A 27,889-nucleotide genomic window follows, 5' to 3' on the forward strand; every position below is an offset into this window, starting at 1 on the left:
ACTTTCCAAGGCTCCTATCCTTGGGGCCTTACCCTGTTCACCAGGCTGGCTCACAGGCTGCTTCCTGGTCCTTGTAAGCTGTTGACAGCTTGGAATTTGGCCCAGGTAGAAGCAGCAAGGGGCCTCTGCTTAACTCAGCCCAAGCCCTCATGAAGGGAGGATGGTTCAGCCCTGCTGCCCACCACCCAGCAGACTGCCTGCTGCATGGGGAGGAGATCTCTGCCTTCTAGGGAAGAAGAGGCTGGGATGTGGCAGCAGTGTCTGCCTGGAGCTGCCTCACATCTGCCCAGAGCTGCTGTGTGCACAGGATGCACTAACATTCTGGGTGGGCCCTTATCAGATGAGCCCAGGAAACTCGCAGGGTGTTTTCTAGAAGCATGCATCTCCATCCCCTGCATGTAGCCCACTGCTTACGTGGCTCTCAGAGCAGCCCCGCTTCCTCAGAATAGCTGGCTTGTTTTGATCCAAAGCACACTGTGAAGCTTGTAACTTGTTTGTCTCATGGTGCTGGCTCTCCGCAAAGTGGAAGTGCAGGGTCAAGTACACAGGTCCTTATGGCATGTCGTAAGCACTCCCCTGGCAGCTGTCTTTTTTTTTTTTGAGACAGAGTCTCACTCTGTCACCCGGGTTGGAGTGTAGCGGCACAATCTTGGCTCACTGCAACCTCTGCCTCCTGGGTTCAAGCAATTCTCCTGCCTCAGCCTCCTGAGTAGCTAGAATTATAGGTGTCCACCACCATGCCCTGCTAATTTTTTTTTTGTTTGTATTTCTAGTAGAGATGGGGTTTCACCAGGTTAGCCAGGCTGGTCTCGAACTCCTGACCTCAAGTGATCTGCCCACCTTGGCCTCCCAAAGTGGTGGGATTATAGGTGTGAGCCACTGCACCCAGCAGCTGTCTTTTCTTATTTTCCCTTTGCCTCATTTTCTTCACTCACAGATTCCTATCTTGAAGCCTTGAGTGTGTGCTTGTGAGCTGTATTAGAATATTTTGGGGAGCAAGACTATTAACAAACACACACATGCTCCCAATTTATAACCATGTGTGACTTCCAGATACCCAAGAACAACAGCCCCTTCCACATGCAGTTAACCAAGCCTGTCCCCACCCACCACTCCCCCAACCTCGCACCTGAAAGATGAGCAGTCCCCTGCATGTCCCTGTTTAACAGATGAGGAAGCCTTAGCCTGAGTCTGGCTTAATGACTCACAGATGGTGACAGGGGCCAGACTCCAACCCAGACCATCCACCTTCCGGTCTGCAGCTCTCTCTGCCCTGTCCCTGCTCCAGTATGAAGAGAGTGAGCCCAGGTGGCCTTGTCCAGGGCCCCAGACCTCACACTGAGGTCCTCCCTCAGGCAGCCTGTAGGACAGGAGCTTGACTGGCATGCACGGCCCTAACCAGCACACATAACAAACCCATGGGGATCAGCTCCTCCCTGCCCAGCACTAGAGAACATAAGCTGAATCAATAGCCACATGGACCGCAGCTCAAACCCTCATCTTGCCACATACAATTGAGTGGATGAGCCTGGAAAGTTCCTTAGCATCGGGGAGCCCCACTGCACAGGGGAGCTAGGGTTAACGGAGGTGATTCACGCAGCCTTCAGCCAAGGCTTGGCCCACTGTTAGACACTCAGTAAGTGGTAACCCTCAGCACTCTCTCACCAAGGTCAGGGGGTCCAGCTGTTATTCAAGGTCACCTAGAAAACATCGCTTTGCCCCATGCCTTTATCTGGAGGGCACCTGAGAGAAGGAAGGAGGGCCAGTATGCATTTCGGTTTCTTATTCACTTTGGAAGTATCCTTTTTCTAAAAGTGCCTCCAAAAGGAAATCTCTTTCTGGGTTTTTACCCCTCCCTCTGACCCAACCCCTGCATTCCTGTTTTAGAATAACAAGAATCTAGACTTGCTGGATGACGGCCTCAGGATTCTGATGTTTCAGCCCACCCGGAATGGCCCCTGACCGGCCTTCAGGGCCCTTCCACCTGTTAGTTATGGCAGCCTCCCCAACAGGCTGACTTCCCAAGAGGGGGGCCCTTTCTTATATTTAATCTTGTACTTGATGCTCTGAATCAAATGGATCAGATTTGGTCTTGTCAGAGATGTTTGAACCAGAGCGGCTCCATCTTGAATAGGGGCTGGGTAAAATAAGGCTGAGACCTACTGGGCTGCATTCCCGGGAAGCTAGGCATTCTAAGTCACAGGATGAGATAAGAGGTCGGCTCAAGGTACGGGTATCCTTAATCCAGCAGCCCAAGCTGCTGCTCCTCCTATGGAGTAACCACTCTTTTATTCCTCTACTTTGCTAATAAACTTGCCCTCATTTTATGGATTCACCTTGAATTATTTCTTGCACGAGATCCAAGAACTCTCTTGGGGTCTGGATTGGAATCCCTTTCCATTAACAGTCTTGCCTTTCATTCTTCTCCCATGGATCCAGCCTTCACTCATCATTCTAGGTTCTGCCTCTCCACCTCACACCACTACCTCCAGGTAACAGTATGTATGGTTTACTCCTTAAGTCCATACCACTCTCTGTTCCCCATGCAGCTGCCCATTGTCCACCCTCAGTGCTCTCTGGGCAAGAGGACTGAGACGGTTCTACTTCCAAGGCAGAAGGGATGAGGAGCCTCAGGACCTATTGTCTATACTAGGGAAAACACCCTGGACCCCAAATCTCCCTCCCCAAACCTGCCTGGTGGAGAGCAACCGAGTGTGAGCAAAGAGGTGACTCACCCCACCACATCCCACTGCGCCTCCTCAAGACACCAGCCCATGGGGTATAATAAATGACTAGGAAGACATGTTTATTTAGAGATAGAGGGGAAAGCTGGGGAGAAGCGCCTGGTTTACAGGTACCAGAACATAAGATATCCCTAGCTCTACTCAACTGCCTCCCTTCCCAGACCCCAAAGCCACCCTCCAGGTCTCTGTGAAGTCCTGGTCTTTGGGCCCAAATAGTTCTCCTGCCATGTACAACCCCTGATCCCTTCTTCTGTTCTCATTCACCCAACCCCACACATTGTACCTGAATGAGTGCCAGCCTCACGGCTCTATGGGCACCAGAGCATTTTGCCAGGATAACGCCAACTGACCTTCTTTCACCATCAGTCAACTCACTTGGCAAGAAACGTTCCCGTGCCAATATGGGAATGGGAGTGGGAATGCAGGGCTGGGCCTGCTAGAAAGGCCATCCTGAATTTTTCATAAGATGAGAGGAAACCCCACTTGTCTCTCTTTGCACATATGTACTTGCAAATAGATGTGTATATGTACATAAAGCAGCCCTCTAGGTACACGCTAATGTTGATGCTAGACATACATGAAGATTGGACTTGCCTTCCCAGAAAAAAATCAGTGTTCCTTGCTGGGTTTTTTCAGAGGAAAAAAAATAAATACCAGAGGCTGCAGCAGCTTTCCAAGCAAAGAGAAGAGAGCAGATCTCTGGGGCCTGCAGCACCTGAGGAGCCTGGGAGGGGTGAGGGTGAGGAACTGGTCAGTGGAGGGGAGCCCAAGGCAATGGAGACAGGAAGGGTGGAGACAGATCAGGTTTTCAATGGGGACAAGGCATGTAGTTTGACTGGCTACGACATTTTTTTTTTTAGACAGTATCTTGCTCTGTCACCCAGGCTAGAGTGCAGTGGCATGATCTTGGCTCACTGCAACCTCTGACTCCCAGGTTCAAGCGATTCTCCTGTTTCAGCCTCCCAAGTAGCTGGGACTACAGGCACCTGCCACCATGCCTTGCTAAGTTTTGTATTTTTAGTAGAGACAGGATTTCAGCATATTGATCAGGCTGGTCTCAAACTCCTGACCTCAGGTGATCCACCTGCCTTGGCCTCCCAAAGTGCTGGGATTACAGGCATGAGCCACAGCACCTGGCCGGCTATGACTTTTCAAACCAATTAAACTCAATGTGACTATACTCCATCCTTCGCTTTTACCTTCTGAGCATTTATCCCGGTGTGTAGTTGCCAGTGTGTTTATCCACATGGTTCTAGTTTGCCTAGAAGGTAAGCACCAAGACGGCAGGTTCTTTGTGTTTCCTGTTCACCACTGTGTCTCAGTATGAAAATATTGAATGGCATAGTCACATTATGTAACTGATTTGTTAACCACTCCCACCCACAAAGCTCTGGGGGCATACTTTAGTTCAACTGGATTCGAAATTTAAAGATCAGCATTGACTTGAGGGGTTTAGATCAAGTGGATTAGAAACTTAAAGGTTAGCGTTGATGTGAGAGGTTCAGGCCCGCCTGTGACTTGAGCTGGGGTGCGAACCCAGGTTACAGCTCTCTTAAGCATCACTCTCTCCTCCTGCCCACTGATCAATTCTCTTGGACATTCCTGAATTCACTTGAGTCACTCGAACTCCTGTGCGGCGCCTCCTTGGCTGAGAGTCGGCGTTGTAGAACATTTGTGAAAATAAGAGAGGAGATGGCTAGATGAATGGACAGACAAATGGAGAGACACGCTGATGGGATGGATCCTCAGAACTCTCCCTCCACAACAACCAGGCCAGAAGACTGGGGAGATCGAGGCTTGGAGAAGAGAGTTAGCATCATTATAACATGAAGGCTTCCCCGTGGGGGCCAGTCTGCCCATGACCAATCACCTCATCCTCCCCTCTCTAGGAAGCCCAGTGCTCCAAGGGCAGTGCTCCCCCAGAGGTAGGTCCCTACCAGGTCAGCAGCCCAAATGTCCCTATGGGTCTTGGCTCCCAGGCAGCAACCTGAACAGAAAGGAGGACCCATTCAATCGTCTTGTTTGTGCTCTCCACTTGTGGAGGGGGCACTGTATAACTGTATGTTTAAAAGATGTCTTCCTTTTTTTTTTTTTTCAATTGCTCTTGCCTGAATGGAAAGGTAGGATGACCTAAAAGGTGAAGTCACCTCCTAAGGCCAAAAAGGCAGTCCTGCGGGTCACCCAGGTGAGGGCGGTCTGATCTCGCAAGGGTGGAGGATGGAACTAGCCTTTGATCCCTGAGGTAGGATGGCACCCTCTAGGCAGAGGCAGACCAGAAACTGGGCAGCAGAGCCCGGGTCTTATGCATCTAAAATTTTCTTGGTTTACTTGTGTTTTTCCATCCCGGTGTTTAGTAAAATCTCTCTTGAAATCTGTCTGTTATCCCAATGAGAACGAAAGCAGAAGGAAAGGAATCCGCACGCAGCAAAAGAATCGCCACCTGCCCCATCAGTTGAGTTCTGTTACCTCTACATTAAAGTGGCCCTTCATTTTTTCTGAGCACTGAGGTGTCTCTGAAAGTTTAAGGAAGGTTCAGAGAGGAGGGAGCAGGGAGGGAGCCGAGGTGGGGAAGAGAGAGCACCGCTCCACTCTGCTGCCCACCAGCCACTCTTCTTGAGCACAGCTGACTACATTTCAGAGAATCTTCACCACGGTGGGGAGGGGGTGTATGTTTTTCATGGAGAATACTGCAGGGGCTAAGCCTTGTGTCCCTCTTGTGGGAGGTGAAGGACACAGAAAGCAGTGGCTGAGGGACTAGAAGACAGAGTCCCTCCCACCTGCCCCATCCCCGGCTTCAAGGCAATTTCTTTTTGACCCTAGGGGGCAGGAAGGAACCCAGCTGACATCTGGCACCCGGATTGTGCTTTCTAACAGTGAGTTTGTTTTTCACCCTCAGCCTGGCATTGCAGCCTTGTGCTCTGGCTGAAGAACCGGGAGACCCATCACAGAGGCTGGGGTATGAGCCTGACCTGAGTAGGAAGGTGATGTCCTTGGGTGCACTGCACTGACCACCCTCCTTTGCCCACTTAAGACCCTGCACTGACCACCCTCCTTTGCCCACTTCAGGGTCATAGTGAAGAACGCAGAGCAGAATCTCATCTTAACTCTACAGCTGACAAGCCATCTGGCTCTGGGTGAAAAACTCCACCAGGTTCCTTTTCTGTAAAATAAGGAACTAATACCCAATAAAGCTACACTTCACAGGTTTGTTGTAAAGTTGGAATGGGTCTGAGTGCTGGGCCTGGCCCTTGGTGGGTGCTCAGGAAATACCGTGTCCTGCTCAGTTTAACTTTGTTGTTTTGCTGTCCATTTAGAGAAGCCAAAATTAACAAAAACAAACAAATAGCCCTCTTGGTCAGGCTCAGCTCTCGGCCTCCTCAAGGAGTCAGCCCTGAGCCTTCATCCACAGGGTGCCTGTCTCTGTTTCCCTTTTTGAGCTTCCAGACTCAGCAAGCAAACACTCCCTCCTTTTACCCTGGAAATGTTTTCCCTCCTATGGAAAAAGTATGAAGGCCTCTGGCCAGTCCAAGGACTCAGGAGGTGACCTGTCCTGTCCCTCTGCAGCTCAGGAAGCTGCCGAATTACAGATGTTGCTGCAGGCAGGAACCATGAGTGGAACTCCTTGTCCTGGAGCTGCAGGACAGAGGCCTCTGTCTGAACCTGGGGTCTGAAGCACCATGAGAGAAATGACTCGAGAAGGCCCCACATCCTGCCCACACAGAAAGAGCCATCATGCAAATTTTCGCGCGCGCACACACACACACACAGAGAGAGAGAGAGACAAGGCAGTGCTACTGAAGGCCTGTGGTGAGGCCAGCAGAGGCTCAGGAAGGGAGCAGAGGATGGAGGTCTGAGGTAGGCAGAGAGTATCCAGGGGAGAGATCACGGGGGTAGGGACAGAGTGCCAAGGGGACCCAGGACAGCTGCTGCCTGGGGAGGACAAAGACCCCTGGGGGCTGAGGCCAGGCTGGGCCTCTCCTCCCTGGGTCCTCTCACCCCACATCCCTCACCCCTTCTGTGGGTCTCTTCCCCTTCCCCAACAAAGAGCTCAGCAGCCCGGGTTCTGATCCCCATGCTAGGTGGTTCCTTGTCTGTAGTAGGAGGGGGCCGTGGGATGCTCTAGAGTCCTAGGCAGCTGGGAGACAGGCCTGCTTGGGGCCCACTTTTTAAAGCTGGGCCAAGGTCTGATGAATGGAGGAGTATTTATCATCAGCTGATGACAGGCCACCCTTCCCTGCATTCTAGCAGAGGAGTGACTCAACTGTGGGATTTTAGGCCCTGGAATAAGGGGGGAATGGCAGTGTCAGGAACTGTCCCTCCATGCAGCTACCTTCACTATAACAATAATGACTGCAGTGGGCCTTAGTGTCTCACACAGGCGCACTTTGAGAGTTCAGTGGTTCCTGTTGCCCATCAGGACAACAGGCCTAAGCCAGAGCTAAATCAGTAAGGAGGGTCCCCTTACCTCTCCTTGAGCTTCTCCAGGATGGTCCTGGAAGGCAAGATGAAGCTGGGAGTCCCCTGATGGCCAAGTTGACTCTGAGCTCCTGCAGCAACCACACCCAGAGCTGCCCCCACCCCAAACCCAGGCCTTCCAGACTCCCTATCTCCAGAGTCTAGGGTCGAGGATCACTTGGGGCCTTTGGCCACAAAAGCCCCCACTGGGTACTCAGCTAGACCAGTCACTGGGGGCGCAGTGACACTCACAAGAGGATTAGCAAGGAGATTCCTTCACCTTTCACTATTGCAGACCTCCAGGGGCTCTGCGGGGAGCCAGGGAAGGGAAACAACAGGGGTCCGTGGGGCCAGGGCAGGGAATCAGAGAAGGGTCAGATGAGGAGGGGTAAGCTGAGGGAGGAGAGGGACGGGACGCAGAGCAGGAAAGGGGAAAGAGGGGCCTAGCCTAGCCCAGGCTTATGGCAGGTGCACACGGCACTGCCAGAGCCCTTGCCTCTCCCCTGCCTACCTGCCCCAGCCCCTGCCACAAGGACCCACATGTGACTCTCCACATTCCCTGCTCCCGCAGGTTCCACCAGCCCCACCCTAGGCAGACGCACTTAGCTCACCTCCAAAGGACCCAAGAAGGGATGGCTTGGCCTGGGCTCCCCAAGAGCACTTCCTGGCTCACAGTCGGCTTGCCCAGTGAATGTGGCTGTGACGGCTGGAGCTTCCGACTTCCGCTCCTCCTCACCACAACACACACCCCTCCTGCTCCCCGCCGCCTCCCCAGGGTTCCCTAGCTGCTCAACACCTCACACTTCCTGCCCACAAGACAAGAGCCTCTCCTCCTAGGCCCAGCACCTCCAGCTCCCTTCCCCATGCCCCTGCTCCTTGGAGACCCCCACCCTGCACACCAGCCTAGAAAGAGCCTGCCATGGTGGAACTGGCCTCTCCCTGCCATGCAGGGGCCTGGGCTTGAAAGGGGAAGGGGCCAAGGCCTGGTTGGTAAGCAGGCCCCACCTCCTTCCTCCCTGCGGTTCTGCCCCAGGTTCTCAGTCTTGCTCTGGCTCTCGGTTCCCTGCAGGGCACCTAGTGAGAGACAGGAGGGCCCTAAGTTGGGCAATTTCTGGTTTTTAAACAAATAACGTTTCAATTTTTGTGTGACTATGTCTCATGCGACTGGTAATAATGCAAGTGATACAGTTGCCTTTTAGTTACAAAGTGTCTCCCAGTAGCACCTCAATCCCTCACACCTACTTTATGAAGCATTAATAAACCCATCATACAGATCTGGAGGCAAGCTCAGAGATGCTAAGCCACTGCCCAGGGTTGCACAGCTGGAAAATCACAAAGCTGGGGTTAGAATACAGAGCCTGTGACTATATGAACCAATGGACCTCCATTCCCCAGGGCTGAATTCCCAACACATGTCCTCGGGACACAGGCCGCAGTGTCCACAATTGTGAGTGAGGCTTGTGGGGAGCGCACTCACCATGCCATTCTTCTCCCTCCACACAATCTACTTCCTCAGCATCAATGACCATCAACTTCTCTGCCGAGGCTCCACCACTCCCACCCTCCCTGAACTCTTGTCTTCATGATTCCAGCTGACCTGGAGACTCCCTCACTTGCATGTCCACACAGCAGTGTGGACCAGCCACCCTGACCCAGAGTTGAGAGGGTCGGGCTCTAGCTCACCCACAGCCACACCCCTCCCCGCAGGGTGCAGAGTCCACAGGAACATACCAACATGGAGCCCGTGCACCCTGCTTCTCCACCACACTCTGAGTGCCCCAGATCCTGAGATTCTCCACTTCTGGGGCCCAAATGGCCTCCTCCCGGTGTGGGCACACTGCACCACTGCCCTGTGCAGCCCGAGACTGGGTGGAGCACTGGCAAGAGTCCTGATAGCGGAGACGGGGGCAGGTAGAGAGAGCTCGAACCTGTGGGCAAGTCACCCACCCACATGCACGTGTGATACAGAGCAGGGTGGGGAAGAGAAAGGGAGGTGGAACTGTGGCATGGGCCAAAGGCTGGGGTGGGCTGTGCTGTGGCAGCAACATTCAGAGGCGGCTAAGAATCCTCCTTCAAACCTGGACCTCCAGGCCATGATGAAAGTGGGAGGTAGGAGAATTAGGTAGGAGAATAGACACTTTTTTTTTTTTTTGAGACAGAGTTTCACTCTTGTTGCCCAGGCTGGAGTGCAGTGATGCCATCTAGGCTCACCACACCCTCCGCCTCCCAGGTTCAAGTGATTCTCCTGCCTCAGACTCCCAAGTAACTGGGATTACAGGCGTGCGCCACCATGCCTGACTAAATTTTGTATTTTTAGTAGAGACGGGGTTTCTCCATGCTGGCCAGGCTGGTCTCGAACTCCCGACCTCAGGTGATCCGCCTGCCTCGGCCTCCCATAGTGCTAGATTACAGGCGTGAGCCACCACACCCTGCAGGACACATTTTATATGACAGTTTGTGAGCCTTAGTCTTAACTTTCATGTATTTGGACATATCAGATGGGGTCCTCCACTCTCTACTTCCTGGGGCTGGCAAATGTTGGGGACATACTTATCTCACCAGCACTTCAAACTCAATGTTTATAAGGCAAGCCTGGTTCCTTCTCTTCTCCAAGCTCTTCTTCCTCATATATTTCAGCTTTTACAACTCTCTGTCTCCATCAGGCTGGGTAAGTCAGAAACCTGAAGTCACCAAGACCTAAATGCAAACCCTCCTCTCCGGGCCCCAGCCTCTAGGGGTGCCTCCAGAACATGGCCAAGGCTCAAAGTCAGCACCTGCTCCGTGCAGGCTCTATGCTACAAGCCGCTGACCTATCAGGAATAAAACACATGACCCCTGTGGAAGCTGAAGCAACTCCATCTTGGAAGCTAACCTGCCACATTGACTTAACTGAGTGACCCCAGTTCCAAGGCAAGGCCTCTACAATTTCCAGTCTATCTATTGTTCCCTGTGTAAGAGCAGTTCGTAAGTGCTACCCATAGGTCAAACAATCTTAATGATATCACACTTCAATTGTCTTACAAATCCCATCTGAACTGCCCCTACCCTGTAGTATACAAGCCCCGGGTTTGGGTGCTAATGCAGGGATCCACCATCTCATCTCATCGCCGCCTGAGACACCTACATGGCTTCTGTTGGAAAGTCCCCTAGCTTTCTCAGCCTCTTTCTTCAACTTCTCAGCTTCCTCAGACTTTGGGGTAGGTAGGTTTGCATAGGCCTTTCTGCTGCAGAACAACTCCTGTTCTCAGGGAGCTTCCAGTCTACTGACAGAGAAATAAAATAAACAATCGGACTCATGAATCAAACTTTATCATAAATTGTGAGGAATGCCTGGGAAGAAGCAGAGAGAAATAAGAGAGCAGCGAGGGTGAGCACACTGCCATGGGAATTCGGGAAGGCCTCTGAAGCTGCACCATGTCCTGGTGAGGAGGGTCCAGCATGGAAGGACATTTTCGGCTTCTGATTCCTTCCCTGAGGTGGGAAATGTCTCCACATTTCCAGGGAATAGAAAGCAAGCCAGTGTGGTGCAGAGCAGTCCCAAGGGCCCAGGGGGTGTGGGAAAAGATGGGGTCAGGAGGGGCAGGGCCAGAATCCACAGGCACCCCAGTGGCAAGGCAGGGTACATTTTTTTTTTTGAAACAGTCTCACTCTGTCACCCAGGCTGGGGTGCAGTGGCATGATCTCAGCTCATTGCAACTTCTGCCTCCCGGGTTCAAGCAATTCTCTTGCCTCTGCCTCCCAAGGAGCTGGGATTACAGGCATCTGCCACCACATCTGGCTAATTTTTATATTTTTAGTAGAGACAGGGTTTCATCACGTTGGCCAGGATGGTCTCAAACTCCTGACCTCAAGTGATCCACTCGCCTTGGCCTCCCAAAATGCTGGTATTACAAGCATGAGCCACCATGTCAGGCCCAGGGTGCATTTTTGTTTGTTTGTTTGTTTGTTTGTTTGCTTTTTGAGATGGAGTCTCACTCTGTCGTCCAGGCTGTAGTGCAGTGGCGCGATCTCGGCTCACTGCAACCTCTACCTCCCAAGTTCAAGCGATTCTCCTGCCTCAGCCTCCTGAGTAGCTGGGACTACAGGTGCCCGCCACCATGTCCGGCTAATTTTTTGTATTTTTAGTAGAGATGGGGTTTCACCATGTTAGCCAGGATGGTCTTGATCTCCTGACCTCATGATCTGCCCGCCTCGGCCTCCCAAAGTGCTGGGATTACAGGCGTGAGCCACCGTGCCTGGCCTTGTTTGTTTGTTTGTTTTTGAGACAGAGTCTTGCTCTGTCTCCCAGGCTGAAGTGCAATGGTGAGATCTCGGTTCACTGCAACCTCCACCTCCTGAATTCAAGCGATTCTACTGCCTCAGCCTCCCGAGTAGCTGGGATTACTAATGTGTGCCACCACATCCAGCTTGTTTTTGTATTTTTAGTAGAGATGGGGTTTCGCCATGTTGGCCAGGCTGGGTCTTGAACTCCTGCCCTCAGGTGATCCGCCCACCTTGGCCTCTCAAAGTACTGAGATTACAGGCGTGAGCCACCATGCCCGACCCCCAGGGTGCATTTTTAAAGCAGATAAATGACAGGCCAAAGAGTATTTGTGTATTTACTTTAAAGATCATCCATCTGCTATATGGAGAATAGATGGATCTGTCTGCTGCATGGAGAAGTGATGGTAGAGGCTACGTAAGTTCAAGGAGACCAGTCAGGAGGCTCTGTGAGAGTCCAGACGATGGGGAACAGTGGCTTGGCTGAGGCAGTCATGGCAGAGAAGGGAGGCATAGGGCTGGGAATGCATATAGGAGATGATTATAGAACCTGCTGTTTCATTATATTCGAGGGGTCAAGATAGGAGGGGAAGTCATGGGCAACTGCCAGATTTCTGACTTAAGCAACCAGATGGGCGGTAATAATGGCATTTGCTGAAATAGGAAAGAACTGGGAGATAAGGCTCAGGGGAGAAAATCCAGAGTTTAACTTTTATTTATTATTTATTTATTTTGAGATGGAGTTTCACTCTTGTTGCCCAGGTTGAAGTGCAATGGTGCTATCTCGGCTCACTGCAACCTCTACCTCCTAGGTTCAAGTGATTCTCCTGCCTCAGCCTCCCGAGTAGCTGGGTTTACAGGCGTGCACCACCACGCATTTTGTATTTTTAGTAGAGATGGGGTTTCTCCATGTTTGTCAGGCTGGTCTTGAACTCTCGACCTCAGGTGACCTGCCCACCTTGGGCTCCCAAAGTGCTGGGATTACAGGCATGAGTCACCGTGCCCGGCCCAGAGTTTAATTTTTAAATATTAGATTTGAACTACCTGTGAGATATTTCAAGTAGGCAACTGAAAAACGCACCTGGAGCCCATCTGGGCTTGGAGAGGGAAGGTGGTGCCTACCTGGGATGGGAGGGGACAAGTCTGTAAAGAAGACTGAAAAAGGACTGTCACAAAGGTGAGAGAAGCAAGGGGAGAGCCATGTTGTCATAGAAGACAAGAGGCAGTTACTTCAGACGGAGGAAGTGGTTGGCTTGGTTGATTGCTGCTGAAAAGTGGAGGAAGATTAGAAGCGAAAGTGATCTATATTGAACATGGCCAGAAGTTATGGACAAGTGGGGTTGGTAGCAGATGTGGAGGCAGAAGCCAGGAGACCAAGAGGTGAAGTGTCACCTCCTCAAGTCCGGGCTCTGCCCCCTCCAGTCCGGGCTCTGCCTCCTCCAGTCCAGACTTCCTGGTAACCCATGGCTTCCTGGGGATGAAAGGGAGGCACCAGTGATCTTCCCCCTTCCCCAAGTCCAGGCCCTGCCCCTCGGCTTAGTTATGGGTTCCCATCCTCCCCTTGACCATGAACTCCTCCAGGGCAAGGACTGGCCCATGTGCTTTACAGCAGAGTGCCTGGCTCACAATTGCTCCACAGCCATTTGATGAATGAATAAAGGTTGCTCAGCCTCTCTTCAAGACTGTACTAAGGGGAATGGGACCTGCCTCTCCCCGTTCCTTCCACGCGGTGGGTCTTGCATATGTACGGTGTGTGTGTGTGTGTGTGTGTGTGTGTGTGTGTTGGGAGTTCCCTCCCCAGCCTGTCCTCCTCCCCACGGCACAGAGGACACACAACACAGCAGACACACAGCACAGCCAGGCAGCTCTCCTGCCTCCCTCAAGGTAAGCTGCTTCCTGTTTGCCTGTAGAAGAAGCTGCTCAGCACAGGTGGCTTCTCCACACTGAGCACAGACCAGGGAGTGGAGCCCACCTTCCAAGAGAGGGGCCCTGGGGATTTCAGCACACAGCCCCTCCTGGGAGGTGAGGGGAGAGAGAAGAGAGGCCACCAATGAAAGAAATGGCACCTGACATAAACCCCATGACACTTTCCTGAGGACCCCAATGTGTTGACACCAGATCCTCTCCACGCATCATCTCTAGTTCCTGGGGGTCTGGGGTCAGGGTGAGGGGCTTTATTATCTCCAGGCTATAGACCAGATGAGGAGACAGAGGGTCAGCAGTCACTCTGGCTTGCACAGGCAGGAAATGGTAAGGCTGGGATTGGACTTAGGCCAGTGGAACCTCCCAATGCACTTTCTGCTGTACCCCGTTACCATTGCATGCTGCAGAAATGAAAACCCAGGTGGGGATCAGGGCTTCTTCCCAAACGAACAGAGCTAGACAGGGTAAGCCTGACTCACGTCTCCCCACTGGAAGTTCAGGAAAACCCTTGTGCTAATGGAGCTGAAATATTGTCCTGGGGCAGGGTGAGAGAGGAGGACTGAAGCATCCAAATGGGCTCCAAAGTAGTCTCCATAAAAGTCCTATACTTTAGAGAAGGCTGAGAGTGAGGCGGCCACATGCTCCGTTCTCCAGAAAAGGCCCTGTTCCCTCCCAGCTGTCTGACCTCCACAAGCCTCGGCCCTGGAGAAGGGCAGACAGAACATCTGCCTCTCCGTCCATTCCTCTGCCTGTTTGGATGTTTACAGTCCCACTGGCCAGCTCAGCTGTGGGCTCCCAGGATCAGAGCAGGTAGGTAGGGCTGGGCCAGGGCTTCCAATGACTGGGCACGTGGCAGGGCCCAAAGGTTCCTCTCTTTGCCGCCTGTGACCTTAGAGTGGGAGGGAGAAGTCTCCTAGAGGCAGGGAAAAGAGGAAAGGGAGAGCAGCCCAGCCCAGTGCTGACATCACCAACCTCTGAGCGCATGTGTGCACTGGTGCTGCCCTGGGTGTTCTGGAGAAGGGCAGGAAGTGATTATAAAAGTGAATGACAAGCCTCCATCTCCGCACTTGTTTGCCCAATCCCGTACCGATGCAGTGACCTTGGGAGGCTGTCCTTACCCGCCCGTGGCCAGACAAATGAAGCACACCCAGTGTCTGTGGGCAGATGGCCAGGGACGGGGCCACCCAGGTCACAGCTCCCTGGCTCTCCTCTGCCCCAGCACAAAAGCTCGGCTCAGACTCTCTATCAAGGTCCTTCTCCTGGGCTCTTTCCCAGCTCTTTTTTAGATAAGCCCACTTGTTGTAGCTCTGTCCTTTTCACATGAGCAGTGAGTTGGGCACTGTAGTTATTCATCCTCTCTCCCCCAGCCCCTTGGCACCAGAAGTCACCCATGAAACATCTGCTGAAACACATGTGCATGCAGTTACCTATAATGGCAAAAATGCTCACAACCTCAATATCCATAATAGAGAATGAGATAAATGAATAGATTCTTGGGTAACCATATAGCCATATGGTGAACCTAGGCAACCTTTAGCCATTTTGTTTTTAAAGAGTATCCAATGAAATGGAAAGATGCTCATAGAATTTTGTTAAATAAGAAAACTATAATTTCACTATGGTCCCAAGTTTTTGTTTTGTTTTGTTTTGTTTGTTTTTTTTTTTTTTTGAGATGGAGTCTTGCTCTGTCACCCAGCCTGGAGTGCAGTGGTGCGATCTCGGCTCACTGCAACTTCTGCCTCCCAGGTTCAAGCAATTCCCCTGCCTCAGCCTCCCAAGTAGCTGGGACTACAGGCGCAAGCCACCGTGCTCGGCTAATGTTTTCATTTTTAGTAGAGACGGGGTTTCACCATATTGGTCAGGCTGGTCTCGAACTCCTGACCTCAGGCGATCCACCTGCCTCGGCCTCCCAAAGTGCTAGGATTACAGGCGTGAGCCACTGCGCCCGGCCTATGGTCCCAATTTTTAAAAAACTTGTTTGTGTTTGTGTATTTAGGCAATAAAACATCAAAGCATTGACTGACAGTAGCTATCTGTGCCTGACAACAGTATACACGATTTCAATTTCTTCATGCTTGTTTCATATGTATTCAGTTTTTAAAAATAAATATACTTTATGTTTGTCATCAGCAAAAATAATAAAGTTACTGTTTCTGCCCCCTCTCTTTCCACTACTGAGTTAGGTACATGGCCTTGAACTTTAACTATCTAACAAGCCAGCTACTACTTTTGTTGGCTCCCATGTACATGTGAATAAAACTTTTTCTTCTGTTAATCTGGCTTTTGTCAGTTTAATTTGCAGGTCCCAGTCCCTAAACCTAAGAAGGAAGAGGAAAAGGGTTATTTCCTCCCCTACCTAGGGTTAGGATAAAGCACCTACCCCAAGATTACCTTCTCCATGAACCCACAAATCTGAGGCTGTGTTTGCCTACATGGATATGTGGTACACGTACTAAACATTAATAGTTAAGCATTTATTTGAATGTGCACTAGAATAAGATAGAGTGTAGCCAGCCTGTGATTTAGGAATACAGTAAAGTAGAAAATATCTACTTTATGTTGTTAAGTATATGTATTCACAGAAAAATATTAAATATTATTTAATAATATAATAAATATAAATAAATATCAAAACTCTCAACTCAAAAATTATAGTAGGGATATGTAAATGAGCAGACACTTTGTGCAGCTGGATCTGAACTTTGCAGCATTTTCTCCTTTGGAGAAAGAGCTGAAAGTCTTCCTTATAAAATGCTCATTAGCCCTGATTGGCCACCAATCACTGAATATGAATTCAAGCAGGTATGATTTGCAAAAAAGCAAAGCTCTGGCATTAAATAGAGAACCGGTATGCTCTCATAAAGTGAAGGAGGAAGACAAACTCAGAGCAGGACATTTCCTGGGCCTTGTAAAGGGTCACGTATTCCCCTGGGGAGGCTCATGCTTAACCCTGCCCATAGCAACAATGCCCTGAGCTTCGCAGTGCCCTCTGCAGCAGCAGGAGCTGACCCACGCTCTATCCACTGTCATCTTCAGAAGACAAAAGGGACAGCTGGTTTGGCAGCTCCTAGCAGGAAGAGCACCGGGGCCTCAGAGCTCATACCCCAGGAGGAGAGCCTGCACACCTAAGCTTCCTGGGGCCATTTCCCTCCTCTCTGACTCAATATATCTATGCATCCTCCAAGGCTGCACTGAGAGCTCCAGAAAGGCAGAGTCCATTCATTGGGCCTTATTGTATATATCCACCTCCCATCCCTCCCCTGCCCAGGCTCCACAGCAGCACAGAGTCCGTGCCAAGAGGATAATTTCCAGAGGTTGTCAAGCCAGGAAAGGGCACAGTTCAAAGGGGCACCACATATTCTTGTCAGCTCCTCCCTGTAAACCTGCCCCATGCTCTGTTCCTGATGGGCATCTCTCGCCCTCACATTCTTCTGTGAGGACCTCACCCAGTTCCACATGTTAACCTCCCACCTACTCACTAAAGGCTCACAATTCCCTCTCTAGCCCAGCGTCTTAATTACCAGCAGGAATCTTCTAGTTGGATGTACAGCAGAGCATCAGACTTCGCAGCCTGCTCACACGCCCGTAAGCATCCTTCCCATCCCATGCCCATGCCTGCCCCTCCCAGGACCTGTCTAGACTGGCATCACATCCACCAGCTTCCCAAGTTAGCAACCTTGGCACCAGCCCAGGCCCCTCTCCCCTCATGGCTTTGGTGCCCAGTCCTGCTGGATCCTCCTCCCCTGCGGGTCCCTGGACTCCACCAGCTCACAGAGCACCTCCTCGCTTTTCTGGAGGACTGCAGCAACTGCCTGCCTAATTCTCCACCGGGAGATCACTCCTGCCCTAGAAAATATTTACCTGGCACCCTCCTCCCCCATTCCCCAACAGTGCCCCTAACTGCTTCTCTCTTCCATTGCTTTAGGGAATGTCCAACCCTGTTATCTCAGACCTCTCCAGCCTCTCCTATGACCACACACCACCACACCCTGACCTATGGCCCCAGCAGGCAATGGATCCGTCTCTAAATGTTCTTGGCATGTTCACAGGTCCTCTTGGACAGCTCCACTTCCTTCCCCAGTCCTCTTTATCCTTCGAGGTTCACCCCATAATGCCAATTCTCCATACAACCTTTCTAGACCAGTCCAATAGGAACCGACTATGACAATAATTCCATAACTCTAGCTACAGAGTACAGTGCAGCAATTAGAAGCAACAAACCAAGAGTACACACTGCAGTCAAATAGATCTTCTAAAAAATAGTGCTGGTGGCTGGGTGCGGTGGCTCATGCCTATAATCCTAGCACTTTGGGAGGCCGAGGAGGGTGGATCACGAGGTCAGGCGTTCAAGACCAGCTTGGCCAAGATGGTGAAACCCCATCTCTACTAAAAATACAAAAATCAGCCAGGCACGGTGGCAGGCACCTGTAATTACAGCTACTCGAGTAGCTGAGGCAGGAGAATCGCTTGAACCTGGGGGGCGGAGGTTGCAGTGAGTGGAGATCACACCACTGCACTGCAGCCTGGGAGACAGAGTGAGACTCCCTCTCAAAAAACAAAACAAAACAAAACAAAACCATAGTGCTAGTTAGCCAGGGATGGTGGCTCACACCTGTAATCCCAGCACTTTGGGGAGCCGAGGTGGGCGGATCACTTGAGGTCAGGAGTTTGAGACCAGCCTAACCAACATGGTGAAACCCCATCTCTACTAAAAGTACAAAAATTAGCTGAGCGTGCTCACTTGAACCCAGGAGGCGGGGGATGCAGTGAGCCAAGATCGTTGACAGAGCAAGACTCTGTCTCAAAAAAAAAAAAAAGTGCTGGTTTTAAAAAGCAAGAAAAATTTAATGATTTATAGCACAAAGCAATTGTGACCCCATAAAGATGGGGTCTCATTCTGTTGCTGAGGCTCTAGTACAGTGATGCTATAATAACTCACTGCAGCCTCAAACTCCTGGGCTCAAGTGATCCTCCAGCCTCAGCCTCCCAAGTAGCTAGGACAATAGGAGTGCACCACCACACCTGGATAATTTTTTTTATTATTACCTTTTTTTTTTTTGTAGAGAAGAGTCTTGCTCTGTTGCCCAGGCTGGTCTCGAACTCCTGGCCTCAGGCAATCCTCCTGCCTTAGCATCTCAAAAGGCTGGGATTACAGGCATAAGCCACTGTGCCCAGCTCCATAGTGCAATTTATGTAGGGTTAAAAATACATGCATATATAAATCAATATCATATATCTTTCTAAAATACATCCAAATCTAAGGATAAACTTATCATAAATATGTCAGAGTAGCTGCTGCTCATGACGGTAGGGTTAGAGGGTAAGTGTGAGGGGAAATCACTGGGACTAGGAATGAGGGACGAAGAGGAAATGATAATTCAATAACAACAACAAAAATCCAATTGAAAACATAGGCCAAGTAGATGAACAGTCCACAGAAATACAAATAGCTTGTAAGTCCTGTAACACCACTCACTAGAAAGAAATACCTATTAAAACTATAGCATGATGGCATTTTTTTCATCTGTCAAATTGGCAAGAACAAAAAGTTGATGATACATCAAGCTGGCGGAGCCAAGGGGAAAGCAGCACTCTCCTAAGTACAAAGACATGCATGCCTTTGGAAAGCAGGCTAGCAGTAACTTTTAAACCACATTTATGAATCCCTCCTGCTGAAACAGTCACAGAACTGAGATTATATAGATACAGGTATGCTTAATGTGTTATTGTCCATCACAGCAAACAAACAGAAATGGGGGAAATAGCTTATAAACTCACAGTGCACTGGCTAGATAAATATGGTAGCCCATTCAATGAAATATAGCATCATATATGTACTTAAAAACGATGAAGGTGGGGTGTGGTGGCTCATGACTATAATCCCAGCACTTTGGGTGGCTGGCCAAGGTGGGAGGATTGCTTGAGGCTAGCAGTTTGAGACCAGCCTGGGCAACATAGTGACACTCTCATCTCTACAAAAATTACAAAATTTAGCCTGGCGTGGTGGCGCCTGCCTGTGGTCCCAGCTACTGGGCAGAGGGCGGGCAGGGCAGGGCACTGAGATTGGAGGATTGCTTGAGCCCAGGAGGTTGGGCTGCAGTGAGCCATGACTGCACCACTGTACTCCGGCCTGGGTGACAGAGTGAGACCTTGCTTCCAAAAAAAAAGCTGGGCGTGGTGGCTCAAAGTGCTGTAATCCCAGCACTTTGGGAGGCCGAGGTGGGTGGATCACGAGGTCAAGAGATAGAGACCATCACGGCCAACATGGTGAAACCCCATCTCTACCAAAAATACAAAATTAGCTGGTTGTGGTGGTGCATGCCTGTAGTCTCAGCTACTCAGGATACTGAGGCAGGAGAATCACTTGACTTGGGAGGCGGAGGTTGCAGTGAGCCAAGATCATGCCACTGCACTCCAGCCTGGCAACAGAGGGAGACTCCGTCTCAAAAAAAAAAAAACAGAAAGATGAAACCTGTCTATATGTCTTGAAGCAGAATGACTAAGTATATTAAGTTTAAAAAGTGCATACGTAAGTATTATTTCCTACTATTTGTATTTTTAAAAAAGAAGAAGACAAGGAAGGTATACATACATATAAGCTTCTTTACAAATAGAATATGTCGCTCTGAAAGTATTCTCAAGAAATTGCCCCCGAGAATTGGAGATGACAGGACAGGAGAGGGAAAGAGATTTTTCACTGTGTACCTTAAGGGCTGTTTGCATTAATATTTTAAAAAGATTTTTGAATACATGTAAATATAGCCTTTAAAAATATTTTTAAAGAGTGTTAACCTGTGTAAGTTCTATCTTTTTTTTTTTTTTTTTTTTTGAGACGGAGTTTCACTCTTGTTGCTCAGGCTGGAGTGCAATGGCGCAATCTCGGCTCAACACAACTTCTACCTCCCGAGTGCAAGCAATTCTCCTGCCTCAGCCTCCCGAGTAGCTGGGATTACAGGCATGCGCCACCAAGCCTGGCTAATTTTGTATTTTTGGTAGAGACAGGGTTTCTCCATGTTGGTCAGGCTGGTCTTGAACTCTCAACCTCAGGTGATCTGCCTGCCTTGGCCTCCCAAAGTGCTGGAATTACAGGCGTGAGCCACTGCACCCGGCCAGTACTATCTTAAAAACATCTTTTTTAAAGAAGGAGAGAAGTAGAATGTGCTCAAACCCAACAGCTGTCTTCTCTCTAACCATCCGTTGTCATGCACTGTGGACAAAACCTGCCCTCCTGGTCTCATGCGATCCTCCTGCTTTAGCCTCCTGGGCACAAGGCTGAGCCCCTGCTAACTGGATCTGACCCACTGACCTACCGCACCCTATGTAGTCCTCACCCTGCACCCACATCCTCACCGTGGTCTGAGACCAGTATTTGTGGAACATGCCATATGGCCACATCTATTTTACTTTATTTTATTTTATTTTATTTTATTTATTTATTTTTGAGACAGAGTCTTGCTCTGTCACCCAGGCTGTGATGCAGTGGCACAATCTTGGCTCACGGCAACCTCTGCCTTAGGGGTTCAAGTGATTCTCATGCCTCAGCCTCCCAAGTAGCTGGGAATACAGGCACGAGCCACCCCGCCTGGCTAAGTTTTGTATTTTTCTTTCTTTCTTTTTTTTTTTTTTAAATAGAGATGGGGCTCCACCATGTTGGCCAGGCTGGTCTCGAACTCCTGACTTTGAGTGATCTGCCAGCCTCGGCCTCCCAAAATGCTGGGAGTACAGGCGTGAGCTACTGCGCCCAGCCGGCCACAACTATTTTATAAAGGGACAAATTTCATTTGCCAACTAGGAGCTTCTCCAAAAGTTAGGGCAGTCAGAAGTCCATTTTGGTGGACAGAATCTCTTCAAAATTTGGGCCCAAGGTTGGCTCTCTGACATTGTTACAGCATAGTATGAGCGCACTTGGCTCAAAAATGGCACCACCTGATGGCAAATTCTGATTCTTCACTTACCACCCATGTAACCTTGGCCAACTTTCTTACTCGCTCTGGGCCTCAGTTTTCTCATCTGTGAAGTGGGATCATAATAGTATAAACCGCATAGACTTGCTGCGAGAATTATTTGTGTTACTGCACACAAGTTACCCAAAGTAGGGCCTGGCATATAGTATGTGTTCAATAAATGCTAATGATTTATATGCTCTTGGGCTGGTTTGTTTTTTTAAGAAAAACCTGCTAATGAGATCATCTAATAGTTTTAAGGATGAAAATAAAAATAGATTATTGGAATTTTCCCGGAAGGCAGGTTTTTTCCTCATCTTTCATTCCCTGGGCATTTATTAGGTTGGTGCAAAAGTAATGGCATTAAAAGTAATGGCAAACATCACAATTGCTTTTGCACCAACCTAATACTAAATTTGAAAACCTCAGGGTCTGCTGCCCATATAATTCTCATTGTGTGGCACCATAATATTATTATTATTGGTTTATTTTATTTTATTTTATTTTCGAGGCAAGGTCTCACTCTGTCGCCCAGGCTGGAGCGCAGTGGCACAATCTCCGCTCCTGCAACTTCCGCCTCCTGGGCTCAAGCGATTCTCAGCCTCAGCCTCCCGAGTGCTGGGATTACAGGAGAGCACCACCACTCCTGGCTAACTTTTGTATTTTTAGCTGAGATGGGATTTCACCATATTAGTTATGCTGCCCATAATGTTTTGAAGGATGCAAGTGTGAGTAAGAAAAGCAAATTATACCTCTCCTACCAAAAGACATGCTCCCCATCTCTGTTGATCACCTCTTGCCCTACTTGGCATAAACCACCAGGCCTGTCCATAAGTTGGAGATTGTAAACCTTCCTGCCGCAGCAGTGAGGGGCACCATCTGCTTTCCTGGGTGCCTTTGGTTAAGGCTGAGCCGTACCCCAGCCTCCTTTAAGACGAGTCTCTGAGATGCCTGCTCCCCACCCCAGAGCCACACTGATCTCCTCCCTGTTCGTCCAGCATGCCCAGCATTTTCATGCCTCGCTCTGGCTTCAGGGCCTTTGCACTTGCTGTTCCCTCTGCCTGGAATGTTCTTCCCCCAGGCAGTCACATGGCTATGTCCCACATTCATTCAGGTCTCTGCTCAAATTTCATCTCAGCACAGCCTGTCCTGACTACTCTGTTGAACACAGCAGCCCCTATCAACTTTAACCCCTTAAGCTGCTTTGCTTTTCTTCAGATCCTTCATCTGACACGACATTAAAATTGCTATGTTGTTTATTGTCTGTTTCTCCCACAAGAAATAAGCTCTGTGAGATGAAGGATTGTCTTGTTCACTGATGTATCCTTAAAACCTGGAATAGTGCCTGGAACATACAGGCCCTCAATAAATATTTGTTGAATAAATAAACAAATGAGTGAGTGAGTCAATAGACCATGTTTTCTAGGAATCTTAATCTCTGTCTTAGGTTTAAGCTTCCCAATATGAAACATACTCTTAGAGAGGGGCTACTCACCACTAGTTCATTTCTCACTGATCCTTTATAGGCAGCTTATAACTCCCTGCTGATAGGAACAGAGGGCACCTCATTCTGTGTCCCTAGATTTTGAGGACCTGAACATGAGACCATTTTCCCACCTAATTTAGAAAGTCTGTTTGCTACACTTTCTAGTTAAGGCCCAATTTCTCTTATACGTTTCACTGTCATGCCCCATATCCCTTTTTGGGAATTTTTCAGTTTTGTTTTTTCAGCATTTGTTGCTCTCTGAAATAATTCATTCAGCTGCTTACTTGCTTATTTTCTCTCTCCAACCCATATGCAAATAAGAGCAGTAGTATTCGCAGTGCCTACATGCCTGATTCGTAGTTGACACTCAGTAAATATCTGCTAGATGAATGAATGAATGACTCTTCTTTATATGCTTCACATACAGGAAATATCACGTCTGGAAGAAAATAATGAATCATTTGGCGCTACACACTGTCTAAACCTGACCTTGGTGTGTTCTTTATGTAGAGAATCTCATGGACATCCAATTAGTTGCTAATTAACATTCAATCAGCTCTGGGCCTCGAGATGGGCCAAGCCTGCGGTTCAAGGGCAGATGGGGCTTACTTGCCCAGTCTTCACTTTGATACTGGCCCCCTGACCTAGACATGCAGACCATGGACACAGATCTGGCGAGTGCATTGACCAGAGCAGCAAGTCCATCCTGCAGCGTGGAAAAATCCAGCAAAGAACTCACATTCTTAGCTCCATCATCCTATGGAAAAGATGAGCTAGACAATTCTAGAGCCAGAAAGAAATCCTAGAGGGTTATGAGTTTATCAGCTGAGCAGACACTTTTTACCTTCCCAGAAATCTCTGCTATTTTCTTGCTAGACACACCTAGGAGAAGGGCCAGCACTCAAGGGGACAGAGAAGAGCTGCCTGGTCCTCTAGCCCAGTGCACTCCTGGGGGGCAGCTCCTACCAAGCAGGGGCCAGCCTGGCCTGGTCATGAGCACCAGAAACCACTGAGGCACTGGGCCATGTGAGATTAGGAGCAAAGCCCTCAGTGTCGCCTGATTCTGACACTTGGATGACTTTAAGGGCTCCTCCTGCTCGCCAGCGGGGCTTGGAGCCAGGATCCAACAGCGCAGCTGGAGTAGCCCGCAGCGAGAGAGCCCAGGCTGATTCTTTCAGTGGAGAGAGCGTCCCCTTGCTGTCCCAGTCTCCGCCACTTTGTTAGGCTGGATTCTCAGGGGTCCCCTGCTCGCTCTCAACCCTCTTTCCGGTTCCAGGGACCCTTACCCTCAGCGACAGCCGCTCCGCAGGTGCTCACCGGCTTGGCGAGACCGGTGCATGGCACACAGTCACTGTCGAGGGCGGCGACGGCGGGGGGTGCCCCCGCCCAGGCCTCCCCATGATCCCTTACCCATTTCCCGCCGGGCTCCTGCTCCGGCCTCCCGCCGGCACGGGCGCCCCATGGCCCCGCGCCCAGGCGCCGGCTGGGAGCAGCGAGAGCTGCGGGGCCTCGGCTGCGCGGGGGGCTGGGCCAGTCCAGCTCTGGGCGCTCACAGGAGGGACTCGGTTTCCGGGACTGCAGGCTGGCGGGCGGGTGGCGGCGCAGGGCGGGGAAGGGCGGGCTGAGACCGGGCAGGGGTTGGGGGTGGCGGGGGCGAAGCTGTCGGACTGGTCTGACCGCGGTGACGCCGGGCTGGGCCGCCGGGCAGGCCGGGTACCTCCTGCACGGCCCGCACGGCACTGTCTGACCTCACGACACTGTCTGACCTGTGCGCTAGCGAGCTGCAGGCACTCCAAAGCCCTCTGGTTATTTTTCCAGTACCTAAACCGGAAACTGAGGCCTGCCCCAGATACGTGCAAGCCTTGAAAGGGATTGTTTGGAGTCCTTACAAACCCCTTGTTCATTTACTATTCACTGGGCACAAGAAAAAGTTGCATTATTTGATTTCCAAATTTCAGCTGTCTGTAACTGTTGACTTACAGTGAACATTCACTAGTTGGTTTGGGGATTGGTGGCATAGAAGCAAATAGCTGTGATTTTACACTTAATCTATTTTAGCAAACATATGCTCAGAATAGGTTGTCATTGGCGAGAAGCTATTATTTTTCAATATCACCCTTGATGTCACTATGTGGTTTCTATTTCTGTAACTATGTAGGGCACCATATAATGACATTTTGAGTTAAATGATTCCATATTTCCTGTATATTGTGAATAAAAGCTCTCCAAAAGGAATCTTCCAGTAAGCAGTTTGTAAACTGGAGAGACACAACCTTTATTGTAAAACAAAGGTGCCCTTCCCAAGAACAAAGGGAAGGTTCAGGTTTTATAGCAAATGGTCCTACACAGGTTTCCTGTGCAAAAAAAGGTTTGAAATTTGCTTGGTTCTGACTGCTTGACAAGGCTAACTTCTGATTGATCAATACATCTGAGTCCTGACTGTGTGATACAGCTGAGCCCTAATTGGCCAAGGCAGGTGAACTCTGACTGGTTGGTTCAGGTGAGCTCTGAAAATCCCAGAAACAAAAAGGTGCTGGTTTTCAGAGAGCTCAGCATATGTGACCTTTAGTCAGCAAATGACCACTCGGCTCTATTGTAAATTTAGGCCAATACGGTCCAGTTATTTGACATGTAAAAATGGAAAAATAAAATAAAATAAAACAGATTTAGGCCCACTTAACCACTCAAGATCCATCTTGAAGAATTGGCTCTTGAATGTTCACATTCATTCACAATATCTAGTGAACATTTTAGCTCCCCTAGGAATTGGCAACCTAGAGAGGTTCATTTCTTGATTTGATGCTGCTAAAATGAAGCTGACTAGGCTCTCTACAAGCAGTAACAACCATGACAACACCTAATATTTATTGAGTGCTAGGCAATAAGCTGTCTTAAAACATTTAATCCTCATGGCAACCCTATGAGTTAGGAAGCTTTTCACATCATGAGGAAACTGAGGCACAGGGAGGCTAAGTAACCTGATCAAGGACACACGGACATGCAGTCAGGCAAAACCCAAAGACCATGCTCTAAATCAGCAGTCTGCAACCTTTTTGGCACCAGGGAGGGACTGGTTTCCATGGAAGGCAATTTTTCCACAGAGGGGGGAGGTGGGAGTGGATGGTGTTTCAGGATGATTCAAGCACCTTACATTTATTGTGTGCACTTTATTTCTGTTATTATTACATTGTAATATATAATGAAATGATTTTATAACTCACCATAATGTAGAATCAGTGGGAGCACCAAGCTTGTTTTCCTGAAACTAGACAATCCCATCTGGGGGTGATAGGAGACAGCGACACATCATCAAGCACTAGATTCTCATAAGGAATGCACAACCTAGATCCCTCACACACACAGTTCACGATAGTGTTTGCACTCCTATGAGAATCTAATGCCGCAGCTGATCTGACAGGAGGTGGAGCTCAGGTGGTAATACAAGCAATGGGGAGTGCCTGTAAATACAGATGAAGCTTCGCTCGCAATCCCCCACCCCCAACATGGTCCTAACAGACCATGGACAGGGGATTGGGGACCCTTCCTCTAAATCAATGTGCAACACTACTGCTTAGTCTTTTTAGATGGGGATCTGATGCTAGGTTTAATAATCCTATAATTTATTAGTTCATTTATTCACTCTACAAATATTCACTTCAGTATTCACCTACTGTATATATGCCAGGCACTGGTTAAAACAATGCACTGAACACTCCAAAAGCTTGCAGCTAGCAGGGAATATAAGCAGTAGTGTGAGGTACACTGGTAAATTGTAAACTTGGGAGGCTGAGAGGGGTGTCTTTGAGGGGGGAAATCCTGAAGGAGGGAGCCGCAAAGAATAGAAGCCCAACAACTACATGCAAACTCCTTTAAACTCTTGGCAGATTCCTGAATGAACAATGCATGGAGCAAGAATCTAGATGACCCCAAGGAGAACAATAGTGAGCAGAGAACTGAGCAGTTAGTTGCCGTCTCTGGGAAAGTTCCACCATCTGAGAGGGACTTGGTTCTACTGGGCTTTCCACTGAAACCCTAGAATGACCACCCCTTAGCAGGAAAGACTGCATCCCAGCATTAAGGGATATACCCTAGAATTAGGGACAAAACCAAAAGAAATTCATCCAAACAAAGTGCAAAACCAAATCTCCACAAAACCAAGGTGAGTTTTCAGTAATTTAACTTACTGTTAGAACAAAATTTGACACTCTTCAAAGGAAAATAGAATGCAGAGCATCTACAATAAATCATTCACAATGTTCACCATATGACAAAAAATTATTAGACATTCAAAAAAGCAGAAAAATGTGAGCCATAGTCAAGAGAAAAAAATAAGTTGAAATAGACCCACAGGTGACCAAGATATTGGGATCAAAAGATAAGGAATTAAAAACAAAAACTATGATAAATATGGGTAAAAAACACTTCCAGCAAAAAAATAGATATAACGGGTAAAGAAATCAGGCATTTCAGCAGAAATATAACCATTTTTAAAATAAAGTGCCAAAAGGAATATAAATAAATCCACATCGATGAAGGTGATATCTGTATCTTTATCACCCCAGAATGAAGAGACATCCCAACTTTTGCCCTCTGGGGGAAGCCTGGGCAGGTTTGCCAACAGCCCGTATGTAAGTTTGGGGCCTCCTAATATTAGGGTCCCTTTGTTTTTTTTTTTTTTGAGATGGAGTCTCGCTCTGTCCCCCAGGCTGGAGTGCAGTGGCACGATCTCTGCTCACTGCAAGCTCCGCCTTCCTGGGTTCACGCTATTCTCCTGCCTCAGCCTCCCAAGTAGCTGGGACTACAGGCGCCTGCCACCACACCCAGCTATTTTGTATTTTTAGTAGAGACAGGTTTTCACCGTGTTAGCCAGGATGGTCTTGATCTCCTGACCTCGTGATCCACCCACTTCGGCCTCCCAAACCGCTGGATTACAGGCGTGAGCCACCGCGCCCGGCCAGGGTCCCTTTTTATAATGTACTCCACTGTGTGTTCAGGTAACACATGGAGCTCATCACAACTCCCTGTAGAAAGTGGGGCTCAAGGCTGGGCGCGGTGGCAGGCACCTGTAATCCCAGCTA

At 49.3% G+C, this 27,889-nt stretch overlaps 1 protein-coding gene across 1 annotated transcript in view; it reads right to left on the reverse strand.

The window, feature by feature from the left end:
• Positions 1-7,888, reverse strand: part of PSD4 (pleckstrin and Sec7 domain containing 4) — a 28,802-nt gene extending 20,914 nt beyond the window's left edge. The window contains exon 1 of the mRNA XM_030827577.1: positions 7,811-7,888. The gene's annotated coding sequence lies outside the window, so the exon portion shown is untranslated. The remainder of the gene's footprint in view (positions 1-7,810) is intronic.
• Between the last annotated feature and the right edge of the window lie 20,001 nt (positions 7,889-27,889).

Source organism: Nomascus leucogenys, chromosome 14 (genome assembly GCF_006542625.1).
Source record: "Nomascus leucogenys isolate Asia chromosome 14, Asia_NLE_v1, whole genome shotgun sequence".
NCBI classification, from domain to species: domain Eukaryota; kingdom Metazoa; phylum Chordata; class Mammalia; order Primates; family Hylobatidae; genus Nomascus; species Nomascus leucogenys.